At 39.5% G+C, this 25081-nt stretch overlaps 2 protein-coding genes across 2 annotated transcripts in view; one reads left to right on the top strand and one right to left on the bottom strand.

Moving 5' to 3' along the window:
- The window catches only part of LOC139737762 (3-oxoacyl-[acyl-carrier-protein] synthase, mitochondrial-like), a 105489-nt gene that overhangs the window by 12282 nt on the left and 68126 nt on the right, over positions 1-25081 (top strand). The gene's annotated exons all lie outside the window — the stretch shown is intronic.
- LOC139737763 (uncharacterized) overlaps positions 1-25081 on the bottom strand; it is a 180068-nt gene that overhangs the window by 121030 nt on the left and 33957 nt on the right. Inside the window, exon 2 of the mRNA XM_071648437.1 lies at positions 13034-13075. The gene's annotated coding sequence lies outside the window, so the exon portion shown is untranslated. The remainder of the gene's footprint in view (positions 1-13033; positions 13076-25081) is intronic.

Below are 25081 nucleotides of genomic sequence, written 5' to 3'. Positions count from 1 at the left end.
ACTGCCTGTAATCCTATGGTAGATTGCCGATCGTCTGTGCGCGCGGCGGCTCCTTTGATGAATTGCATGCATACGCGCTGTCAATCCTGTAAACAACTTCTAGTTCGGGCTGCCGGCCGGCCTGTCTTCCCTTGTGCATAACATGTGTGACGTACGTACGTATACTCTACTATACGTACACTTTGTACAGTACAGTAGACCAAGCGTTATGGGACCGGACGCGTACATGGAGTCACTTTGAAGAGCAAATCCAACGATTTAGCAGGTTAATTCTCACGCCGTTTTCAGAGTATGTTGTCTAGTAGGCCTATATGAGGAGTCTATATCAAATCTTTAAGGTAAAGGGTGCATATTCTATGTAAAATAAGTAAGTTTTCATGTGGGAACTTAAGTGTCCGGAAACCCAACCCCCCACTATACTTATACTGTATGTGCGGGACTTCCGCGAGTGCGACGTGCGTAAATGTTTGGGACGAACATCTTCGGACGTCTTGACCCACAAAGGTACGTGAAAAACGCTGAAAAATGATGTTAGTTTTCGAATTTTCGACCCATTTTATAAAACTAATGATGCACAGGATTATTTCGTGGCGTTAGTGGAGGCGTAGCTCACTCTCAGGTATTTACAATGTAGTGCATGTTTCACAATTGTAAATACCCTCGAGTGCACCACGCCTACACCAACACACTCTATCCTGTGCATCATTTGTATACTAATAACTTGTGGCTATTACAGTAATATATCACACTTATATGCTTTCAAACACTTTTTCCTAGACTTAACAGATAAAAATAAATAGAAGTGGTAACTCAAAGAAACGTAATTCACATTATCGTTCATACATAAACTTTTAATGTGCTTCTATCATCATCATCACTAATCCTACTGTTTGTTTGCTTGGTTTTTGTTTTTTTATTGTTTTTTTTTAATGCAAAAATACCTGGTGCCATGAAACTGAATATCACATAAACTTTAGATACTATAATTCATATTTCAAGTACCTCTACAATCATCGGCCATTATGCTTCAATACTATACTATTTCAGGATGTATTACTGCAAATGTCACACTATGCATAAAACTGACAGGATGGCACTATGGATAATCCAAGCAAGTAGCTTTACCCAAAGCTTTACCTTAAAAGGGGGAACCCCACTGGGGAAGGGAAGGGCAAGGTGTTTTGGATGCACAGGTGATGGGTAAAGGGAAAGAGACAGGGGAGGGGAAGAGGGGAGGGTAAGACAGGTGTATGAAGGGGGAGGAGTAAAGAGGAGAGGGAAGGGAATGGGAGAGGGGAGGGAATGGTAGGGGGATAAAGAGGTGACGGGGAACGGGAGGCAAGGGAGAGGGAACGGAGAGGAGAGGGGAAGAGGGGAGGGGGGACACGTGGAGGAATGGGGGAGGAGTGAAAAAGAGAAGGAAGGGAGGGGAAGAGGGGAAGGAAAGGTGTGGGAATGAAGAGGTGATGGAGAATGGGAGACAAGGGAGAGGGAAGGGAAAGGAGAGGGGAAGAGACAGGAGATGGAAGGGAAAGGTGGTGAAGATGAAGGGGTGATGGGGAACGGGAGGAAAGAGAGAGGGAAGGGAAAGGAGAGGGGAAGAAAAGAGAAGGAGGACAGGTGGTGGGGATAAGGAGGTATTGGTTAAAGAGGAGGCGAGGGGTAGAAGAAGGGAGAGAGAGGGAGGGAAAGAGGGAGAGGGAAGGGGAGGGAGAGGGGAAGGTAGAAAAGGGAAGGAGGAGGGGGAAAAAAGGTGTACAGAGATGAGGATGTGATGGGAAAGGGGAAAAGGGAAGAGGAAAGTGTTGGGGAGGGGGAAAGAGTGAGGGGCAGGAAGAGAAAGGTCGTGAAGCTGGGAAGGTGATGAGGAAATGGGAGGGGGGCTTGGGCGGGAAAGGGAAGATGGGGAGGAGGAGAAGGAGAGGGGGACTGGGGAGGAGAGAGGGAAGGAGATGTGAGAGGGTAAGAGGGAGAGAGACGGGGGAGATAGGGAAAGGGAAGAGGGGAGGATCAAGAGGGAGAGGAGAAAGAGAATGAAGAGGGGGACGTGGAGAAGAGAGAAGACGGGAGGGGAAGAGGGGGAGGGAGGGAATGGATGGGTGATGAGGATGAGGCGGTAGTAAGAAAGGAGGGGAGGGAGAAGGGAATATGGGGTAGAAGTGGAAGAGGGGAAAGGAGAGGGAAGAGGGAAAGGATGAGGGAGAGGGGATACAGAAAGGTGGTGAGGATGTGGAGGTGATGGGAAAGGGGAGAGAGGGAGGGAGTAATGGGGAGAGTGAAGAAGGAGAAGATGGATAGGAAGAGGGCTCACAACTCTACCAGTCAGAAAAAGCTACAATGTGAATAGACTGAAGTGGTTCATGGACAGCCACATCAGTGGAGAAAGTTTTCTGAACTTCAATATTCATAAAATACCCTTAAATAACAAAAACAAAAACATGTAAAATCAAAAGGCAAGCAAAAGCACAGAATTTTTAACATACAGATATATACATTTTTATTTTACTGTTCTGCGCAATTAAATGGGCTTACCAAGTTCTTAAGCTCTTTCCCAATAGGAGCTCTAAAAGCTCTAAAAGCTCAAGTTTATTCTAAAAATCCCTACATTTGCAGTACAGGTGTGCTACATGATAATGAGTGCCATTGTGAAATTGGTCATCAGATAAACTTGACTGGAAATCAAATCAATAAACATGTATATTGATTGCATATTGTACACAGGGTATATTCTTCTTCTTTTTTTATCATGCACTATACAAGCTCAGTGACAACTTATGATGATGATCATAATTATGATAATAGCAAGAATATGATCAATTCCTTCTGGAATTAGAGTGTCAAACTCCACTTCATGGTCTCATTTCATAAAAATTTGATATCATAGCAATACTTGCTAGAATAGCATTTGTCATGGTAACAACAAAATCCAGCTTCCTGATTGGCTGTTGCTATAGTGGAAAGTTGCCGTTCCAGCAAGAGTTACTATCCTGACATCTTTTATGAAATGGGGCCCTGATCATGCTTGAGAAATCATTGGGCACACATCCCTGTACAACCACCACAGTATGCATTTCATGTATGCAAACAACAGCTATGTGTATGGAACATCCTTTCTAGCTGGTAGCATACAGGAATTTGATTCGCATACGACCCTCTACCAAACTGCTGGACTCATTAGAAGCAAGACGAATCTGTCAACAGTCATTATACCAATCCCAAATGGATATGTCCACCAAAGCAGGAATAATGAAACATAATCAAGTTTCATCCATCTGAATGCAGCAGGACGTAGGGGGGGGGGGGGGGGCGGCGTGGGCAGTACCAACGTCACCATCTCATCACCATGACAACAGGAGCTCAACCACAGGGACAGGCAATGATCATATTGTTTATCGCCCAGCAAATTATGACTTAGAGACTGACGAGCCAAAATACATTCTCAATTAATTAAACAGAGTAAGGACACTCGCCGCAGAAAGCTAAAAACAAAAATATTTATATGCAGAAACAAGTAGGCCTATGTGCAAGAGCCTAGACGGCCATGGACAAGCAAGAAATGCAGAATTGCCGCCCATGACTGGCTTTGTGGAATGTGGAATATGCAACGTGTACATGTGTACATTATAATTGTATTGTATGTACCACAGAAGAATGCAAAACATACAAAAGATATTGCAGTGGATTTAAAGACAATGAAGGAGAATGGAAAAGCCTTGAATGTAGGAGATATTAAAACTGAAACCATTCAGCAGTAACACCAATGCTCTGGAAACAATAGAATGTATTACCATATTAGGCTGGTAGAAAAGTAGGCCTATGTCTTTAAACCTACTATGCCAGTCTCTTGACCGCCCCACCTCCCTTTGAAAAAAAATTTTTCAGAAATTTGTAGGTAAGTGCATTAGAAGTTTGCTCAAACTAAGGCGGCCCGAACCATAGTAGGAAAAGAAAATGATGTATGACCTTCAGTCTTTAATAGTAAGCTTGGGTCTCCCTAACAGCTTCAACATCGATACCCCTTTCAGACTGATGTTACCCATGTTGGCTACAAATGATAAAAATAGGTGAACTGCTGTAGCAAAAAATTTCTCCACTTCTATTCCAGACAGAAAGGCGATGATAAGGAGCAATGAAAATAAGAAGTACCGTGAAGACGCGAGCACCCGACGTTGGTTCTAAAAGCTGTGTGAACGCATCACCACATCAGCATGGACACTGTGGGTGCCTCCGCCACTGGTCAGCACAGGTAACTTTGTCTGCATTGCAAAATTGCCACAGCGAGAAACGTTGCAGACCAGAGTCTCTTGTCGTGTACCCCATTTTAGAAATGGTGGGTCAGCCAAAAGATTAAACAGAGTTTCTCTGCCTCTGTTGTCGACTTATATCAACGAAGTATTCCAAGAAATGCTTTTCAGTCCATGGACATTTCCATACACACACGCACGAAAGTTTGCTCAGTCTGAAAGGTGCTTACATCTAAACGCACATGCTTTTTGAATTGCTTTAATATGGTTATAAATCCAACCTGCTGAGGAAATTTTGGCTATCCATGGACCATCCCACGCGACACCCTTTTGATCTGCCCTCGCCCATCAGGCCGGCATCGAACATTAATGTCGCCATCAACTCATGCGTCTGATCGATGCATCTCCCAATCAGCGAAGCAGAAAATAACAGAGCGCATCTGAGAATGCTATCATGGCAAGGTAACCAAGTGCATGCCATCGGAATCTTAGTCTCGTCGCCGAGACAACAGCGGCTGATTTGAGCAACGGCGGACATCATCATCACCCTTGCCATCCTTATTACAACCATCATGCTCAATATCATCATCATGTTATCCATCATTGTTAGTCTCTATGGTAATTCTCTATTCGATGAGCATCATGCTCGTCACCTTCACTGTACTCTACAACTTCCTATCATCATCATCATTTCTACAGATCATCATTACCCTCTTTACTCAAAGAAGCACCCTTATTATCGTTCCCTTTATCTTCATTTTTATCATCATCATCATCATCACCCATCATCACCCACACCAACAGCTGAAACTGCTATCGCCTCTGGGGGCAAAATCATTATCATATTCCATATCAGCAACCCTGTTACATACAACAGATTCTGTAAGAAAGATCCTTCATCATCATCATTGCCATCATGTACACCTTCACCATCGCTTAGGATGTAATTTGTATTCCTGTTCCTCCTCCTACAGTACTCCCATGCATCGCGATGATCAATACTGCTACCTCCATCATCAGTGTACCCATCATGATAATACACCACCAGGAAACATACCTTCATCACTATCCAACATCATCTTAATCTCCTCAGCATCAGCATCATATTTTTAGCCATCATCATAGTCATCGTAATCATCACCAATATCATCTCATTCTTCATCATCATCATACATATGTAGTTATCAGCCTCATCATTATCAATTACAACATCATATCATTATGATTATAATAACTTTATCATCAATGTCATTATCTTTACTCCACTACCGTCAAAACTGTTCTCTACTCCTCCCATAGTATAATCATCCTTCTCCTTCTTATCTTCATCATTCTCAAGATCCTCCATGAAATGTTGCCATGGCAACAGCTGCCACACCCTTCCCTTTCACAATACTCAATCCTCTTCCATCAGACTTTTCCGTCTTTTACTATTCTTTAAAACGAACTGATGCTCCGTTTAGGTGACTGCAACAACTTTATCAATGCAAGGACCCTCTGAATGGTTCATCGGTATGTGCATAACAAAGTAGCATGGATAATGAATTTTTCATGACAAAGAATGACACCGTGCCAAGTCTTTAAAGCAATATTACAGTAGTCTCCATCAAGACTGATTGACATTTTTTAAAATCCTTACACCACATATATATTTTTTTCTTCTTTGAGGCCACCAATCTAGAGTAAGCCTAAATATAATCTGATAACTGACCCTTGATAAACTTGAGATCTACAAGGCATAGAAAGCAAATACTTTAAAGGCAGTGTCCACTTGAGTCCATCACTGCTGAATATGAGAGCAAAAGGTGATGCTACTATAAGCAAGCTATCTAGGAAATTTCAAGAGGCCCGCTGACCTCTCCCCATGAAAATTTCATGCTGGCGTTCGTCAAATTTTGATGAGATGCTAGGAAAGCACTGGCTCCCACGCAGGCACATGAGACGTCAGACGAAAGTCTCGTCTTGGGCCTGAAGAATGTAGATTCGGTGTCTGACTGGTCCATTTGAAACAATACGTATGAAATTACCAGTACGGTATAAAAGAATATGGCAAGATTACAACAACATTTGAGCGTATTGGTGATTACTTGAGGGATGTTCCACAAATAAGCACATCATCTCATCACATCATAATCATGTGACTTGGTATGATAATCACCTGATACTTTATTGGGAATATAAATGTCATTGCATTAACCCATCCCCGTCAGCTCCCACAAAAAACGTGGTTTTTATTATTTATGACCAAAAGAGGGCGTCCTAGGACCTCAGGCTTGGCCAGGAGCTGTAGAATAATTTTAGCCAATCACAGAGATCCTTACTGGGACTCAGAAAAATAATTTATGCAAAGAAACATATTTTAGAATGTCTCTTATTGGCCAAAACACCTACCAGGGGTTCGAGCCTGCTGAGAAACTAATCAATATTCATGTTTACAGCGCGCATGTATCTTTGTTGCCCCAGCAACTGCAGTGATTTCTTACGCGCGGTATCGTGATATCGATCTCCTCATAGAGTGCTTGACGATATCTCCTTGTGTGTACGTGTGTACGTGTACTGCTATGCTGGGGCGGGCACGGGGGTGTGTGTGTTGAATTCCATTTACGTTAGTGAGTGTGGGTAACTTCTCTAGGTTTCCCGTCCATTTCTCTCTCTCTTTTCTCTCTTTTGCTTTCGTATCATTCTATATCTTTCATTCTCAGAGTACAATCGTACTTCTGAGAGTGTTTTGTTCATTTTTTCTAAGTGATTATCTCGTTTGCAACAATTTAGAGGTGAGTTTTTGTCCTAGTGTTTGTTGAGTTTTTTGATTGAACACGATGTAGCTTATCTACGTATGTGCGAAAACATAGTAGTTTGTGTGGTACCCACTCGTTTGTTTTCCGTGTAAGCATTTTTGCCGTAGTGTCTTCATCGTTCGTCTTCCAAGCATCGTGTTTTCACCCTAGTTTTTCTCATCGTAGTTTTTTACCTCGATTTTTTTTTTTGGGTGCAAGATGTTCTGTGTATTTTTTCTACGGTAATACGCCATCGTAGATGATCTTCGTGTATTCATTACTAGTTTTTCACCTCCGTTTCATTTTTGTGTACAACTAATGTCTAACGACAACGTGGCGTAGACCAGTTACAACTAAGTTTAGAGCTAGTTAGCTAGGTCTGCGATGTCTGTATCGTTTGCTGATATGTTTTGTGAGCTGAGAGTGACTATGATGGGAGTGATATTCAGGGTTTTGCTGTGGTTGAGGTGATGGCAAGATGTAATTTATTTTGTGTAACCATGTATGACATTGATGATGGCGAGTAAAACTACGACACGAGTAGCCTAGCCTAGGCCAATGACGAGAGTGACACTGAAGAAACGGGGGTTGATGCTCGCTCGTGCACGGGATCAGTGGTCTAGAGACCTGCATTACAGTTGTGTATTTATATTTTTTTTCTCCTTTTTCTTATTCACTCGGGTATTGTGCTACCAAAATTCGTGTCTCTGAAGAAACTCAACCAAAAGCTTGACAACAAGTTTGCATCAGGTCTATTCTGTAGTACTAGCACTAGGTTCTAGATCTAAATCATATTATGGCGATGCTAATTTAGTTTTCATTTAGAACTCGATGAAATCCATTTTCTTTGCTCATTTTTCAACTGATAAATTATTTAGAACTGTACTTAAATTCTGATGTACTGCATTCACCATTGTAATAAAAAAGAGCCTGCTGATCAGGTGTTTCATTGTATCCTTTTCATTTCCTCCCTATCCTTTTGGTTTCCTTCCTGTCACTTCTTCTTTGACCCTGGATGGAAAAAAAAAATCCCATCTTGCCATGTAAAGACAGAATACATAACCATCATGAAATATCATGACATTGAAATAATAATAAGAAATATTCAAGTGACCAAAATACTTGTTTGTGAAAATAAATAACAAATGAAAGGTGATTTCTTATGGAGCAGTTCTTTCAAATGTCAAACAGCTTCGATAATGAAGCAAGTGAAATCTGAAAACTATCCTGGCAACAAGTTGAAATTGATAGGGAATTCACACCATTTGATGTTTGAATTTGTCTTTTTATTGGATGAGGTTATAAAACTAAGTGCCGCCGATAAAATAACAATCCTCTCAATTTGAACAAGAGCAGTAGGGTGGTACACTAGTACGACTCAGTAAACAGCTGATTATTTATGCATCGTATCCATGGGCAACTGCGGGGTAACTGCAAGAAGGCGCAGGAAATTAGACTTGAGTCAAGAACGACTATTTATTATTATTTTTTTTATTCAAACTATTTTTTTTTCTTGGACTGAAAAAAACCCAAAATATTTCATATTACGCTTCTAAAATATAAAATGAATATATGAAGTCTTTTTATCGTGATTTTATGAAGAATTAGAATTATTAAAAAAAATATAGATACTAGACGGGCTGAACAAGGAAGTCTAATTTCACCCCAAGAATTTGCAACACACCGCATCTCGGGTGCATTCCTAGCGTTCTTGCCGCACTCTCACGATCACCTAGCTAGGCCATGTGCACAAGCCAGTCACATGTTCACAGTACACACGTTGTTAGCCAGTTTACCGATCTCATTCCTGATCTCGTGCGTGTAGAAAATTCTCTCAAAACTAAGCCAGACATGATTTTGGAACATACATTACAATGTCAAGACCTTTTCAGTGGACTTTGAATTCGCTATTTGTCTGTTTTAGCTCTTGAATGTACGACTTCGAACGTCCGATTTGTTTTTTACTACACCATGTGGAGTTCCGTTTTTTTCAGCCACAATCTCCACACACGTCACACTAGCACTGTGTACCTGTAGCTGTACACACACAAGCCATCGCGATCGAAGTTTGAGCGATAGCGATAACATGTGCGGAGCAGACATGCGGATTTCAGCACAGGGTAAATGAGTAGTTGAACGTATCACGATTGTAAAACAAATCTTTTTTTATGTCTCTGCAAATTTGAATTAGGCTATCTCAGCATAGATAGATTATGATACATTACAAAATAGATTAGCCATAGCAAGAACTTGCTTACATGAGAGTTATTAGACAACGTTGCAAAATAAAAACCCCGTCATTGAATGGAATGTTCCAGAGCTATCTCGGGGGGCTCGAGGACATTATGGACACGTCGATTCGCAAGTGGGTAAGATGTGATTACAGATGGCTTGAAATGAAGAGGATTTATCAATGAAATACACAGAAACAATATTTTTTCATAATTCCTGCACAATTTATTATTTCTTTTCATAAAATTCACATAAACTAGTGCTGTATTGAGTCAACTAAGTGCATATTAGCACGAGTGTACACGCATCATCCCTCCTGCCTAGTGGGAATGACACAGGCAGTTTTTTCAATGACGTATGAATGCTCTTCGCGTGTAGATCGCGCCGTAGGGAAGATCGCGCCCAAGTTCATGGCCAACTTACTAGGCAGGCACGATATTACAGATTACACAGAGGCCCGTACGTGGATGGGTTAAACAACCCTATTAAAGTGCCTGCCACACAACTGTAGGCTTTATGTTATGTGACTTGCTAACTACTGAAACCATAGACGTGGACAAATCTTTGTTCTAACTCTCACAAACTTGCCACATCCTGAAATTGTTTCAGGACTATAGCTTATGATATGAGGTATTTTGTTGAGAGGGGGGAGGACAAAAGGGGAAGTGGTGTGTATTTGTATTGTGGGCTTTGAAGGTATGTCCTACCACCATGGACCTGTATAACCAGCGTTTAAAAAATCACAAAAAGATCCTTCACATTGCAGTAATACATTCTAAGTGGCATTGGCAATAGTTGCAGTTTCTTTGTCCTGAAGTAGAATTGCAAACAGCATTGAGTAACACATAGGGCTGGGTAGATAAAAAGGTGTACAAGGTAGGTCCAATGCCATAAAGATATCAAATGATTTTCACAGTATTCAAACCAATGGCCACGAAATATATGCCTTTAAATTCTAATTAAGGTTAAGATTTTTTCATATTTGCTTGTTTGTTGGTTGGTTGGTTGATTTGTTGGTTTTGTTTTTGTCTGTTTTGTTTTTTAAGTGGCTGCTGAGGTAGCAACGAATGCTTGGAGGCATGCAACCACAGGACCAATAAATTTCAGTTCCATCCAAAAGAAAAAAGCAGCACAGAGGATAATGCATCTTGTCTATGGGGCACAACTGCTGCCATCTGGGGACTTGAACCAGGGACCTTGTGATTGATGGTCTGTGGGCTTATCCACTGAGCCTCAACAGCTCAGAAGCTCAAGAGGATTTGGGTATCTTATCTCATCAATCTGGGGATGGGATTAGTACAGTGGACAATTGGGAACACTCCTAATTTTGTGTGTGTGTGTGTGTGTGATCAACTGTAAATTATGTGTGTCTGTGTTTTAATCTGTGCGTGTGTGCTTATCTGCGTGTGTGTGTGTGTGTGTGTGTGTGTGTGTGTGTGTTTGTGTTTTAATAATGTATAGTAGTCTCTGTGTCTGTGTCTATACCCTGTGCCTGTGTTTGCATACTTGCCTGTCTGTCTGTCTGTCTGTCTGGTCTATATGTCAGTGTCTGTATGTGTGTGTGTGTGTCCACGTGTCAGTGTGTCTGCAAGTAGGGACTGCTGCCAGACTGAGGTATTAATTAATACAGAGAGAAGGCTAGTGCACACAGCAGGCCGCTACCATCAACAGACTGGCCACGGAACTGCACAACATACTGCAGGGGCAGAGTTTATACAGTATAATGTCTGATCATTAGAGGCCACTTTAGTGAGTGTGCCAGTGTTGTTTGTATGTAATTCTCTCGTGTGATGCGGCATGTTGGAGATACAGAGATTGTGTATAATTTCAAACAGCATGCTTCTCATGTTTAATACAGGGATATATTCACAGACGTGCGGACAGCAGTAATGCGGACAATGATGGCAGCGTGACAAAATGCGGGCCTTTTGTGAAAGCCGAGACACCCGCGGCCTAGATATGGCATGCATGTTTGCATATCAATGAGAGGTTTCTGGAGGTAATGGCTCTAAAATGCACATCATTAAAGAATTCAGCAACACAAATTAAACAACACCGAATATTGCCGCCCACAACACAAGGCTATAGGCCTATACCATTCTCCACAATGTGAACTAGCTATGTAACTGCTTCTTGAAAAGGATAGCATTTTATTCCATATTGCGTAACTACATTTCTCATTTGAGGAATTAATGACTCGTAAAATTGTCTTCGAAGTCTCGATTCATGTCACACGCATGCTTCCGAAGTGCATGGCGTAGATAGTAAATGGAATATGACTGCGTTACTTGCAAAGTATCCGGCTGGAAACATTGATACCATGAAATAACTCGCCTGTCATCCAGCTGGTGATGGTCAGCTCGCATTGTGCAGGTACTGTACTATGAAGTTACACTCAACTGCACATTAAACAGCATGTATAAAGGCCAATTTATCAAACACAGCTCCAGGAATGTTCCACTGGCATTTGATCTCTGAAGTTGTAGAGACAGTGTACCACGATCATATCTAAGCCTTTAATTTAAACTCATACATGTTGCACACATGCCATATGAATCGACAAAATAAACAGTTAAAATGATTTTATCATTTGTATTCTCATAACACATGGCTTCTTACACCATGAAAGGAGTGAGGCTGAGAGTAATGTTAAATGAAAATGGGTTAGGTACACCATCAAAACAGGGGGGGGGGGAAATAATGTAACATTCCAAAATCAATATAGTCCATCACATTTCACTATATATTGTATACAAATGTGTCCCTTTAATCTCCATTACTCTGCTTTACATAAAACTGGTTAAAGTACAAGGGTGTGTGTGTGTGAGCGTGTGTGTGTGTGTGCATGCATGTGTGGGTGAAAACATGTGTGTGTGATTTAACAGGTTTTCTTCAAGAATCGAACAAACACACCATGACCAAATATAATCACATGACATTTGTACCAGTGCCCTACAAGTGATTGGGTAAACACAGGCACTTGATAAAATACATTTGATAAAAACCTACAGCTCAATTCTTCCCTAAACGGCAAGTAAACAATGCTGTGTAGTTGGTCACGGAATAGGAATATCTCCACAGAGGTAAGACTAAAGGGGTATGGTGATGGTGCATTTTTGAACTTACTGACTTACACAAAATCCTGGGTTTATGGCAGATTTTTATTAGTTATTAAAAATAATCTCTCAGCAGAAATAGTCACGACTAATCAATTTTTTTGAGGGGGAGGGGAAGGGGGGTCCTGCCAGCCATTATGTAATCTTTCCTGTGTTTAGTCCATCATATTATATCTAAGATGAGACTTCAAAAACATGTCAGTTGTCTCAATCAAACTCAAAACACAAACACACACACTTACCTACACATACACACACATAGAAACCCAAAACACCCACACCAATATATACATACATCCAAACACACATGCTGCATACATATACAGAAACACATGAAACACAATAACAAAACACACACACACACACACACACACACACACACACACACACAACAGCACATCAGTGCACTTTTAAACCACTAATTACACCACAGCCTTCACGGTATGTACTTAACTGCGCGTCAACAGTGTCAAACTAATGGACATATTTTGTTCATATCTTTCATAAACATTATCGACCACAATTGCATCGCCACCCATTACGCTGTAACCAACCAAACCCTAACAAAGATCGCTGGAATGATTTATTATTATGTTTTTTAGATGTCAGTTGTTAACAAAAACAAAACAAAACAAAACAAAACAGAAAGGGAATTCCAACTCACCAAGGCAACTCGATGTGGTGCTGCTTCTAGACCAGCAAATCTCTGTGGAAAGTAAAAGAAGACCAGAATACACTCTGTCATTAGCAAATTTGAAGAATTTTAAAGGACATTTCATAGATGCTAACTATGCTCATTTTTCCAAGAATTAAGACCATGGTATGAACAATTATATCTAATTATGATAATGATGATAATAATATCCATTGAATATGCATTCATAAATCTATGTACATACTTTTTTAAATAATATTCATTCACTTCCAATGAAATAATACAAAATACATCAATTCTCTTTGGTATTACTGTACAAACATATGAGATTAATTCTTGTAACGATAACTGAAATAATTATTAAATACATTTTCATGTTTCAATATAACAAATAAAATGGTAAGAGTACAACAATGAATGAAGAAAAAAATGGAAATATATTATACACACACAAACACACAGACACACACACACACAATGTACATATATCTCAACCCATTACTGCTTATAGTTATCAGAGCACTAAGTCCATTTATTTTTAAAAATCAAACAAAAGATGTAAAAGGCAGACAATGCTAATCAAAAACTGCCTACTGAATACTAATTTTAATACAATGCTGCAAAAGACAGGTTGATCAACATTTGAATCAGAACACAATGTTAGAAGTAATGACTGAATTTTATGACTGATATCAAACAATGGTCAAAGAGTTGGCAAGGGCTGTAGAAAATGAATTCACTGCTTTACAAGCAGTTTGATTGGTGAGCTTTAAAGGCATATTTTACCATTTGCAGATGAAACAAAAACCAAGCTTTAGTGACTCAAAATAGTTCCAAAATGTGAGTTACAAATGTAGTTATAGAGACAACCAATGTAAAAGTGTTAATCAGTATAATCAATGTTAAGTATTGTTAAATATTCAAAATGTGAACAACAGTTATAATAAAATTGTTTGTAGAATAAACCAATTACAGTTTTGGTTTATTGAGAAAATAGTGACATCTCCTTATATTCAAGGTTTTATTGCAAAATTTTTATATGGTAGGATGTTTTGTGATACAACTGACCTACAATTGTATATACATGCACAATGTAATAACTCAGACATTTTTTTTTTTTTTTTAAATCCCTGCTCCCGATGGTAAACAATACCTTTGATACAGGCAGATGACAGCAATATGCCCGCAAGACAAGACATAATCTCACAACAACTTGTCACTTCTACTATATACTGCAGATTCACTCTTAGTCATCTGTCAACGCCAATTATCATTACAACCTCCCTTCCCACTACCAGATCCGCGGCCGGCTGGGTACAAAAATGACTGCTTTCCACGAACACTCGTACATGGAGTGCACAATATCGACAGGGCGGCAATGGTAGACGTTTGCTACGACTGGTACAGTGACTCACTGAAGAGTTCCAAGAAATCCACGAAATCTGATAACCCCTTGGGTTGAACTTTACTCAGACAATGGAAGGGGGTGGGGGACAACAAACAATTGTCCAAAAGATTAATTCATATGACAATACGCCTTTAATAGGAATATATTAAAATAAAATATTATATAACAATTGCCTTTAACCCTTTGCGTGCTGTGAGTACTGATTGACACAGAAATCCCCATAGCATTGTACACAATGCGCAAAATCCATGGCACAGACAAGGTTTAACCCATCCACGTACGGGCCTCTGTGTAATCTGTAATATCGTGCCTGCCTAGTAAGTTGGCCATGAACTTGGGCGCGATCTTCCCTACGGCGCGATCTACACGCGAAGAGCATTCATACGTCATTGAAAAAACTGCCTGTGTCATTCCCACTAGGCAGGAGGGATGATGCGTGTACACTCGTGCTAATATGCACTTAGTTGACTCAATACAGCACTAGTTTATGTGAATTTTATGAAAAGAAATAATAAATTGTGCAGGAATTATGAAAAAATATTGTTTCTGTGTATTTCATTGATAAATCCTCTTCATTTCAAGCCATCTGTAATCACATCTTACCCACTTGCGAATCGACGTGTACATAATGTGAGCCCCCCCCCCCCCCCCCCCCCCCCCCCCCCCCCCCCCGAGATAGCTCTGGAACATTCCATTCAATGACCGGGTTTTTATTTTGCAACGTTATCTAATAACTCTCATGTAAGCAAGTTCTTGCTATGGCTAATCTATTTTGTAATGTATCATAATCTATCTATGCTGAGATAGCCTAATTCAAATTTGCAGAGACATAGAAAAAGATTTGTTTTACAATCGTGATACGTTCAACTACTCATTTACCCTGTGCTGAAATCCGCATGTCTGCTCCGCACATGTTATCGCTATCGCTCAAACTTCGATCGCGATGGCTTGTGTGTGTACAGGTACACAGTGCTAGTGTGACGTGTGTGGAGAAGCATGGGGCTGAAAAAACACGGAACTCCTACCACGTGGTGTAGTAAAAAACAAATCGGACGTTCGAAGTCGTACATTCAAGAGCTAAAACAGACAAATAGCGAATTCAAAGTCCACTGAAAAGGTCTTGACATTGTAATGTATGTTCCAAAATCATGTCTGGCTTAGTTTTGAGAGAATTTTCTACACGCACGAGATCAGGAATGAGATCGGTGAACTGGCTAACAACGTGTGTACTGTGAACATGTGACTGGCTTGTGCACATGGCCTAGCTAGGTGATCGTGAGAGTGCGGCAAGAACGCTAGGAATGCACCCGAGATGCGGTGTGTTGCAAATTCTTGGGGTGAAATTAGACTTCCTTGTTCAGCCCGTCTAGTATCTATATTTTTTTTTAATAATCCTAATTCTTCATAAAATCATGATAAAAAGACTTCATATATTCATTTTATATTTTAGAAGCGTAATATGAAATATTTTGGGGTTTTTTTCAGTCCAAGAAAAAAAAATAGTTTGAATAAAAAAATAATAATAAATAGTCGTTCTTGACTCAAGTCTAATTTCCTGCGCCTTCTTGCAGTTATCCCGCAGTTGCCCATGGATACGATGCATAAATAATCAGCTGTTTACTGAGTCGTACTAGTGTACCACCCTACTGCTCTTGTTCAAATTGAGAGGATTGTTATTTTATCGGCGGCACTTAGTTTTATAACCTCATCCAATAAAAAGACAAATTCAAACATCAAATGGTGTGACAGTTTTTGTCAGAATTCCCTATCAATTTCAACTTGTTGCCAGGATAGTTTTCAGATTTCACTTGCTTCATTATCGAAGCTGTTTGACATTTGAAAGAACTGCTCCATAAGAAATCACCTTTCATTTGTTATTTATTTTCACAAACAAGTATTTTGGTCATTTGAATATTTCTTATTATTATTTCAATGTCATGATATTTCATGATGGTTATGTATTCTGTCTTTACATGGCAAGATGGGATTTTTTTCTTCCATCCAGGGTCAAAGAAGAAAGTGACAGGAAGGAAAACAAAAGGATAGGGAGGAAATGAAAAGGATACAATGAAACACCTGATCAGCAGGCTCTTTTTTATTACAATGGTGAATGCAGTACATCAGAATTTAAGTACAGTTCTAAATAATTTATCAGTTGAAAAATGAGCAAAGAAAATGGATTTCATCGAGTTCTAAATGAAAACTAAATTAGCATCGCCATTATGATTTAGATCTAGAACCTAGTGCTAGTACTACAGAATAGACCTGATGCAAACTTGTTGTCAAGCTTTTGGTTGAGTTTCTTCAGAGACACGAATTTTGGTAGCACAATACCCGAGTGGATAAGAAAAAGGAAAAAAATATAAATACACATCTGTAATGCAGGTCTCTAGACCACTCCCGTGCACGAGCGAGCATCAGCCCCCGTTTCTTCAGTGTCACTCTCGTCATTGGCCTAGGCTAGGCTACTCGTGTCGTAGTTTTACTCGCCATCATCAATGTCATACATGGTCACACAAAATAAATTACATCTTGCCATCACCTCAACCACAGCAAAACCCTGAATATCACTCCCATCATAGTCACTCTCAGCTCACAAAACATATCAGCAAACGATACAGACATCGCAGACCTAGCTAACTAGCTCTAAACATAGTTGTAACTATGCCACGTTAGACATTAGTTGTACACAAAAATGAAACGGAGGTGAAAAACTAGTAATGAATACACGAAGATCATCAACGATGGCATATTACCGTAGAAAAAATACACAGAACATCTTGCACCCAAAAAAAAAAAATCGAGGTAAAAAACTACGATGAGAAAAACTAGGGTGAAAACACGATGCTTGGAAGACGAACGATGAAGACACTACGGCAAAAATGCTTACACGGAAAACAAACGAGTGGGTACCACACAAACTACGATGTTTTCGCACATACGTAGATAAGCTACATCGTGTTCAATCAAAAAACTCAACAAACACTAGGACAAAAACTCACCTCTAAATTGTTGCAAACGAGATAATCACTTAGAAAAAATGAACAAAACACTCTCAGAAGTACGATTGTACTCTGAGAATGAAAGATATAGAATGATACGAAAGCAAAAGAGAGAAAAGAGAGAGAGAAATGGACGGGAAACCTAGAGAAGTTACCCACACTCACTAACGTAAATGGAATTCAACACACACACCCCCGTGCCCCAGCATAGCAGTGCACGTACACACGTACACACAAGGAGATATCGTCAAGCACTCTATGAGGAGATCGATATCACGATACCGCGCGTAAGAAATCACTGCAGTTGCTGGGGCAACAAAGATACATGCGCGCTGTAAACATGAATATTGATTAGTTTCTCAGCAGGCTCGAACCCCTGGCAGGTGTTTTGGCCAATAAGAGACATTCTAAAATATGTTTCTTTGCAATAAATTATTTTTCTGAGTCCCAGTAAGGATCTCTGTGATTGGCTAAAATTATTCTACAGCTCCTGGCCAAGCCTGAGGTCCTAGGACGCCCTCTTTTGGTCATAAATAATAAAAACCATGTTTTTTGTGGGAGCTGACGGGGATGGGTTAAAGGGGAAGGCTAGTAACTGATCAGTGGGAATCAGTGGGAATGCTGGGAGATGATTGTTCCAATCCTTATGGGATTCATTCAAGAGTTCATTGTATATCTATTGTTGTGTGAAAATTATTTGCTTCAGAATGGTCTCATATTCAAGTAATGTGCAGTTTAATGTTTCCAGGTTAGCGTCCCTGGTCAGTGACGGAGCATTAATCTGCACATTACTTGAATATGAGACCGTTCTGAAGCAAATAATTTTCACACAACAATAGATATACAATGAACTCTTGAATGAATCCCATAAGGATTGGAACAATCATCTCCCAGCATTTCCACTGATTCCCACTGATCAATTACTAGCCTTCCCCTTTAACCATCGAAAAATGAAGCTGGTTTACTGTAAAACCCGAAACATTCGCGGCATGAATCATTCGCGAATTGGAGCCGACAGCTTTTTCCACAGAATGAAACTTTTGCAAACTGCAATTGGCTTTCAATGCATTGTGTAGACAAGAACTTACGCATGCATTTTACTTTTGCAAATCGCGGCTCCTCACAAAATTTGCCAAAGTTTCACGCACATGAAGATTTCTGGTTTTACAATAAATCATTGGAGGCAGATCTGAAATTGTGTTCTATTCATACATACCGGTATGAAGGGGGGGGGGGGGGGGGGGTAGGAGAAGAATCATGAAATAATTCGGCTTTCCCTATACCCCAGTATAAGGTTTAAATCAAGTGAGGTAGAAAAAAAAAATCTTCGTATGAAAGGAGCATTACGAGCACGACATGAATGCAACATTTTAAAAATTCAGACCTTTTGAATTGATTGTCCAATCTTCCTCAAACTTTCACCGAGGTGTTCTACTAATATTGCTGCTTTCGCTCCATCCACACTTCTATGTAGGCTTAGGTTTCCTTTTATAAAAGTGCTTCAAACAATTACTGGAACTACTTTTAAAACCTCCTCTCTGTATAATAATATCATCACAATCTCCAAAGCACTGCTGTTTCACTTTCACAAACATTCAGAATTTCCTGATTAAAGTTACCACCACAGTGAAAGCAGAGCCTTACAGCATTGATTACATCCGTTTGTAGGATGATGAGTGGAAGTATCAACCTAATAAACTAGATATAGCAAGAGCAATTTGTTTGGTATGAGTATTATTTTGTATAATAATAATCAAAATTCATATCCTGACTTTTGTATTAATTTGCAAGTGAATCATTGTTTTGGACTTTTAGCGATCTTTCGCACTGAAAATGCAAAGAAATTAATGTGCAAGCCCATGTCCAGATTCTGTCAAGCAAGAATAGTATGTTCACGGCAAGACATTTTCACGAATTGGAGCCGACATTCTTTTTTTCAGCATAAAATTTTTGCCGATATATGTACTGGCATTCAGTGCATATCGAGCAAACTTGAACATTCACATGCATTTTAATTTTGCGAATCTTGAATCTCCCAAAATTTATGAAATTCAAATGTTTACTTACGTTTCTTCTTTTACAGTAATAGAGCGATCTAGAAAGTAATGGCCGAGAATGAAAGTGTACATGTATGTCACACACATATACCTTTACTAGACGGAAGGCAGTTGAGGTAGTTAAAACATGATTCTATGGGAGGCCAAAGGTCAAACATACCAAACACAAAGTTGTTCCTCTTTTTAAAACATGATAGTGCGGTAAAAGGCATCACATGCCAAAGTACAAAATTCCCTTCTGAGCACAGACAACTTCAAAGTGCATCGAATGTAAAACTGTATAAGACAAAATCACGGTCTTACACTTCCTCATACGTTCATCCCTTCTTTTCTTTTTACTTGGCAAATAGGAAACATTTGATTTCCACATTCCAGCTTGTCGTTTATCTATGGCAACACTGACAGAACAGCATAAAGTCACATACAAACAAGTTGATAACCAACTGAAATTCCCCTGAAATTCACAAGAGGGAGTACTGAAACGGGTGTATGATGGATACCTTTTAAGCCTCCTCATGCAGAAAAGCAGTAACTACAGCTTAAAAAGTATTATAACATTATGATTACATAACTCAGGATCACCTGATCCTCCTGAGCATGATCATGTGACTGACAGATATTTTATGGTACTGAAAGGTACCTCAGTAGCTCTCACTTACGTCCCCGGGTAACCTCCTCATCCCTGAGCTATCACACATACGTGTAGCCTCAGTTTCTACTGACATTACATTTGATAGCTTTAAAATGTGTGTTCAAAATCATATTAAATGGAATCCCATTTTCTCTGCTCATTCTTCCACTAATAAATTGCATTCATTTCTGGTCAGTTTCCCTTTGACTGCATTTATCGAAATTATATTAAAACACACATACCAATATACATATTTATTTGAAATATAACATCAAATTCTTTGCACCACATTATGACCATCTATTATGAAATAGAAGTTCCCTGGGGGGAATATGGTCTTTTCGACATTTCCAGTTTCCTTAAAATATTAATGTATGAACATTTCATGATGTTTGAAGTAAATGGTGCATGGCAACAGTTGTCTCTTAAAAGCAGATAATATTCTGCACTTGAAGTTATTGTTTGCATTGCCCGTTGCCCGATTCTGCCCTAATAAGCTCCATCTGTTACTTCAGAAATTTTAGAGGGAGAGGCTTTCTGTCCATTGACACACAGTCGTGCTCGGACAGATGTCGTCCGCACTCATCACGGGCCGTCAAATCGGGTCGGGATTCGCGCGTCCTCCAATTGAGGAAATGCCGGATTTTCGGGGTGATCATCCCCTTCCCCGTACGATATTGACGGCTCGCCGGCAGCAAGAGTCATCGTGACAAGCGGGCTGCCCGGTCTGCCACGTTCAATTAGAGTGAACCTGGGAGAGATGCGGCTCGGTGGTTTTTCGGAGGGATTAGCGCGGCAAATACCGTGGTCACCTCATTCCGCCCGTGTTCGGTGGGTGAGGGTAAAGCAACATGTTGGGAGACAAGACAAGGGATGCATGCAGCGTGTACAGGACACATGAAAGTAAAACCCTGTGCTATTTACTCTACACCCAACAAGATGTTAATTACTCAAACTTGTGGAAACTTTCAAATTCATGAAATTCTTCCATCGAGATGTTTTCATTGCAACTGATTGACAAATTGCCCTGCATCGACGTAAATAAGCACTGAATTGATCAGTGTTTAGTAGTAGCCATGATAAAAAAATCATGGGCATACATACGTCGCATGGACATATTTACGTCGATGTAAGGCAATTTGTTGATCAGTTGCAATTGTGGAAACCTGTCACAAACTTCTCCCAAGCTTGCGGTGCACAAGCTCGAAACAAGCTGGTATGGTTCCAAAAAATGGAAATTTGATATTGTACACTTATATTCTAACTTGTAGTATGTACATTGTGGAGCTAAATCAATACTGTAATACAATGACACTGCGATACCTGGCACATCATCTCAGCAACACAAACACACAGCTATCAATGCAATGTTCTACCCTACTCAGCAGGCCATGTTGATAAGTCTCTGTATAAAGTCCACCCAACCAAGGCCAACTGATAACTCCAGGTTTTCCTTAAATGGTTAATGGTGTACACTCAACAATAACAACAAATGTCCCTGTTTCCTCTTAATCACTCCGACAAATTACACAATGGGCGCAGACTGATGCCTGGGTTTGGGGCCAAAGGTCAAAACATGGAGACTAATTACTGCACAACTGCAAGGAGGTGAGACCTCCCTGTTTAAAAGCAGAGTTTTGGTGTTTTTTTTTTTCTCGCATTGAATCACTGTTCTTAATTAAAACACAGTTGGGCTTGCAGTAAATCAGAAACGAGAATGCACAATGTGAATGTGAAATGTGACTCGGGTTTTACAATGAAATTAGACTCAACTTTACACAGCTTGAAAATTAACAAAGATCTCAAATAGTGAAGATGTGATGTCCTTCAACATAATATGAACAGCAATCGCATGACTGATTCTCAGTTTTGTGGTTAGATTGGAGTCTAGACAAAAATGGAACAATCTATTCTTTCTTTTTTTAATTGAGATGAAACAGCTAAAACTGTTTTGTTTCTGTTTGTTTTGGGTTTTTTTTTTGTTTGTTTGTTTTTTTTGTTTTTTTTTTTTGGGGGGGGTTAAAGTTGGGGCCTTATTCTGTTCTGAAAACGCAGTCACGATTCATATGCTAGATTTCTGGGAACTGAGTTTTCACCCAAATAACAGACAATGCTGTATATCTGAGGGCAAAGCTTTTAGGAGTTAGCTATTATTGTCACTGGCCTCCAGATTCAGCCTAAATCGGAATGTACAAGGCAGTGACATGTTCCAAATGACATGCTCTCTATATTAATACAAATATCGCTGCGTGCCAATTCCCATAGGCCATCTCCGGAATTAGCAGCGACAGGACAGTGATGCTCGGGCCCCGGGGAAACAATTCTTGTGCGAGGGTCTTATGAATGAGGCAGCATGCTGCTTAGTCCCTTATACTCAGTTTGACGTCAGGTGGGTACTGCATGACAAAACTGTGTACATGCAACTATAACAGGAATATGAACTTTGTTGATCTATGTACATCGCATGTCAACAGGGGGTAGGAACAGTCTCCGAGCAGTTGAGAGAATTCTATCTGCTTCAGTGACTTGAGCATTCTCGTGTTAGCAGAGAAAAAATAGAAAGTATTGAACGCAATATCATACACACACAAACACACGCAAGCACACATACACACAAACACACGCAAGCACACACACACACATAATCAGACTGGAATTATTTATTGCTCTTACCACTGCACCCATCGGATTAACAAGTGATGATGGATACTCTACAATGGGTCCCTTTCATACCAGAAATTTGTATCATGTATACCAAACTACACTACAGGGAATCATTTTCCTGGTACAGTGGTATCGCATCGCAATTTGGTATGCATTCTTACACCACTGCTACACAAACTATCTTTTGTGTAGCAGTTTTCTTCGACAGCAGTGTACAAAATACCATTTGAAATATTGTTCATCAGCTGAAATTGCTAATCAAATTTGAGTTTGAAAATTATTCCCTACACTTTGCAGCATCTCTCATGTTTGCATGGTCACCACTTTTGAGCAACTAAGTACAGATTCTCCACACCTAGATTTGATTGCTTCATCCAAATGGTGCCTTCAGTGGAGTTTCCACTAAAATACAATAAAGTATCTTGGTGCATGGCAACATTCTACAATATCGTATCATTTCTGGCCTGATTGCGATGACTGATAATGGATCAAGACAGTAAAAATGGCATCACTTAAAAAAAATGGTATTAGTAGAATTATAAATAACAATGACAAAGTGCTCTCAACAATATTAGTATATTCATCGTATGAACACAGTAATATAAATACTTCTAATTAGAAATTAAGAATAAGCAACTGATATGAAAATAACACTTGAAGGAGCATTCACATTAAGTAAAACTGTATGAATATTAATGATATTGATAATACAAATGATAAGATAAAAGCAAAATCAGTAATATTACATACTGTATATTCCTTGTAGTCACTCTCCCTGTCCAATTTGTGTTGTACCCTAAATGCATACAATGTACTTTCCATGTACAGAAATGTAGTTAACTTTCAGTTTGTTTCTTTCATTTTTAATACCACTGTTTTGTATACTGTGTGTATCATATTACTACCTGTCATTCTATATTGTGTATATACTGTAGGCCTACAGGGCGCCATTGTAAAACAGAATAGCAAACTGAGTGTGCCTACCCTGTATTTTTTTAAAAGAAAACATGAATAACTAAAAAGTAAAATGATATTTACATAATCATTATCATTTTATCATCAACAATATAACTAAAACTTGTTTGAAAATATCATAAATAATGTCAAAATGTAGGGGCTTAGAGTTCAAACTTCGTCCTGGAAATGTGACTGCTCTGAAAGTCACTTTCAAGCTGAAGAGCAGGTAAGTTCCTTTGTCTATCTACCTACATGTACCCAAGAAAGTACCGGTATGGAAAGTTTTAAAAGGCTAAATATTCATGCGTTGCTTGAAGGCTATATTCATTATCACAACAATTAGCTCATCATAGTCAACAACCACCCTCACTCTTTATAGAGTTTACTTGCACTTCAAAACTTAATCAACCCAATCTCACACAAGGCCAACTTCACGTCTCTGCTTTTCATGTTGCTTATTTCTTGCTTCCTTCCCTAAACACCAATCACTCTGAACCAACTAGTGTGCACATCTCTTTCTATATTCCAGTATTCATGTGTTGCCATAAGAGATGTATGCCTTTAATTGCCAATATCAGCCTGAACACAAGACCACATCCCCCCCCCCCCAATCTTGTCACCTCACAAGGACAGGGCTAAGGGACGATCTCAACAAACTCATTTATTCATGATGGTAATCTCAGATGAATGGGGAGGAGATCCCCACTACGGCAGCCTTCAAGGAAGAGGTTGGATTTTTTTTCAAGATGAACCTTTGCTATTTAAAAAGGTTAAGATATGTTCAGATCAAACAATCTTTGACTGTAAAACACAATTATTTTTACTGACGACCTTTTTTCGCAGCACTAAATTCTCATGAATTTTACAGCTATTCAATAGATACAGTGTAGAAAAAAAAAAAACAAAAAAAAAACTTGTGTGTGATTGTGAATCTTGGCTCTCATAAAATGTACCAGAGTATTCCTCATTCTACAGTATATTCATACGAATACACCAACCCTGCATTTCTTTATCCTTCTCCCTACATGTTTGTCTATTTGTCTGTCTGTCTGTGTCACACATATTCTCTCTCTCTCTCTCTTTAATTCTTTCTCTTCTGTTCTCAATCACTTGTTACAGTACACGATGTAAACTTGGAATACAAAAGGCGTTGTAGTTTATGGTGTGAAATTGTTGCAGCTTTGTGCTTGACCGTACTGATATGAAAATATGACAAGCAGACAATTTGGAAGATGTTTAAATTTTGCGCAAAAATAACCCTAATAATAGCGAAAATGATATTGTTTAATACAAGCAAAGTTATCAAAAGAAGACCAGTGCAAATGTAAAATCAATACC

This window comes from Diadema antillarum, unplaced genomic scaffold (genome assembly GCF_040938485.1).
Source record: "Diadema antillarum isolate AM-2024a unplaced genomic scaffold, OU_Dant_1.0 seq00000704_RagTag, whole genome shotgun sequence".
NCBI classification, from domain to species: Eukaryota; Metazoa; Echinodermata; class Echinoidea; order Diadematoida; family Diadematidae; genus Diadema; species Diadema antillarum.
The sequence above is the reverse complement of the archived record's forward strand: the minus strand, read 5'-3'. Positions and strand labels throughout refer to the sequence as shown.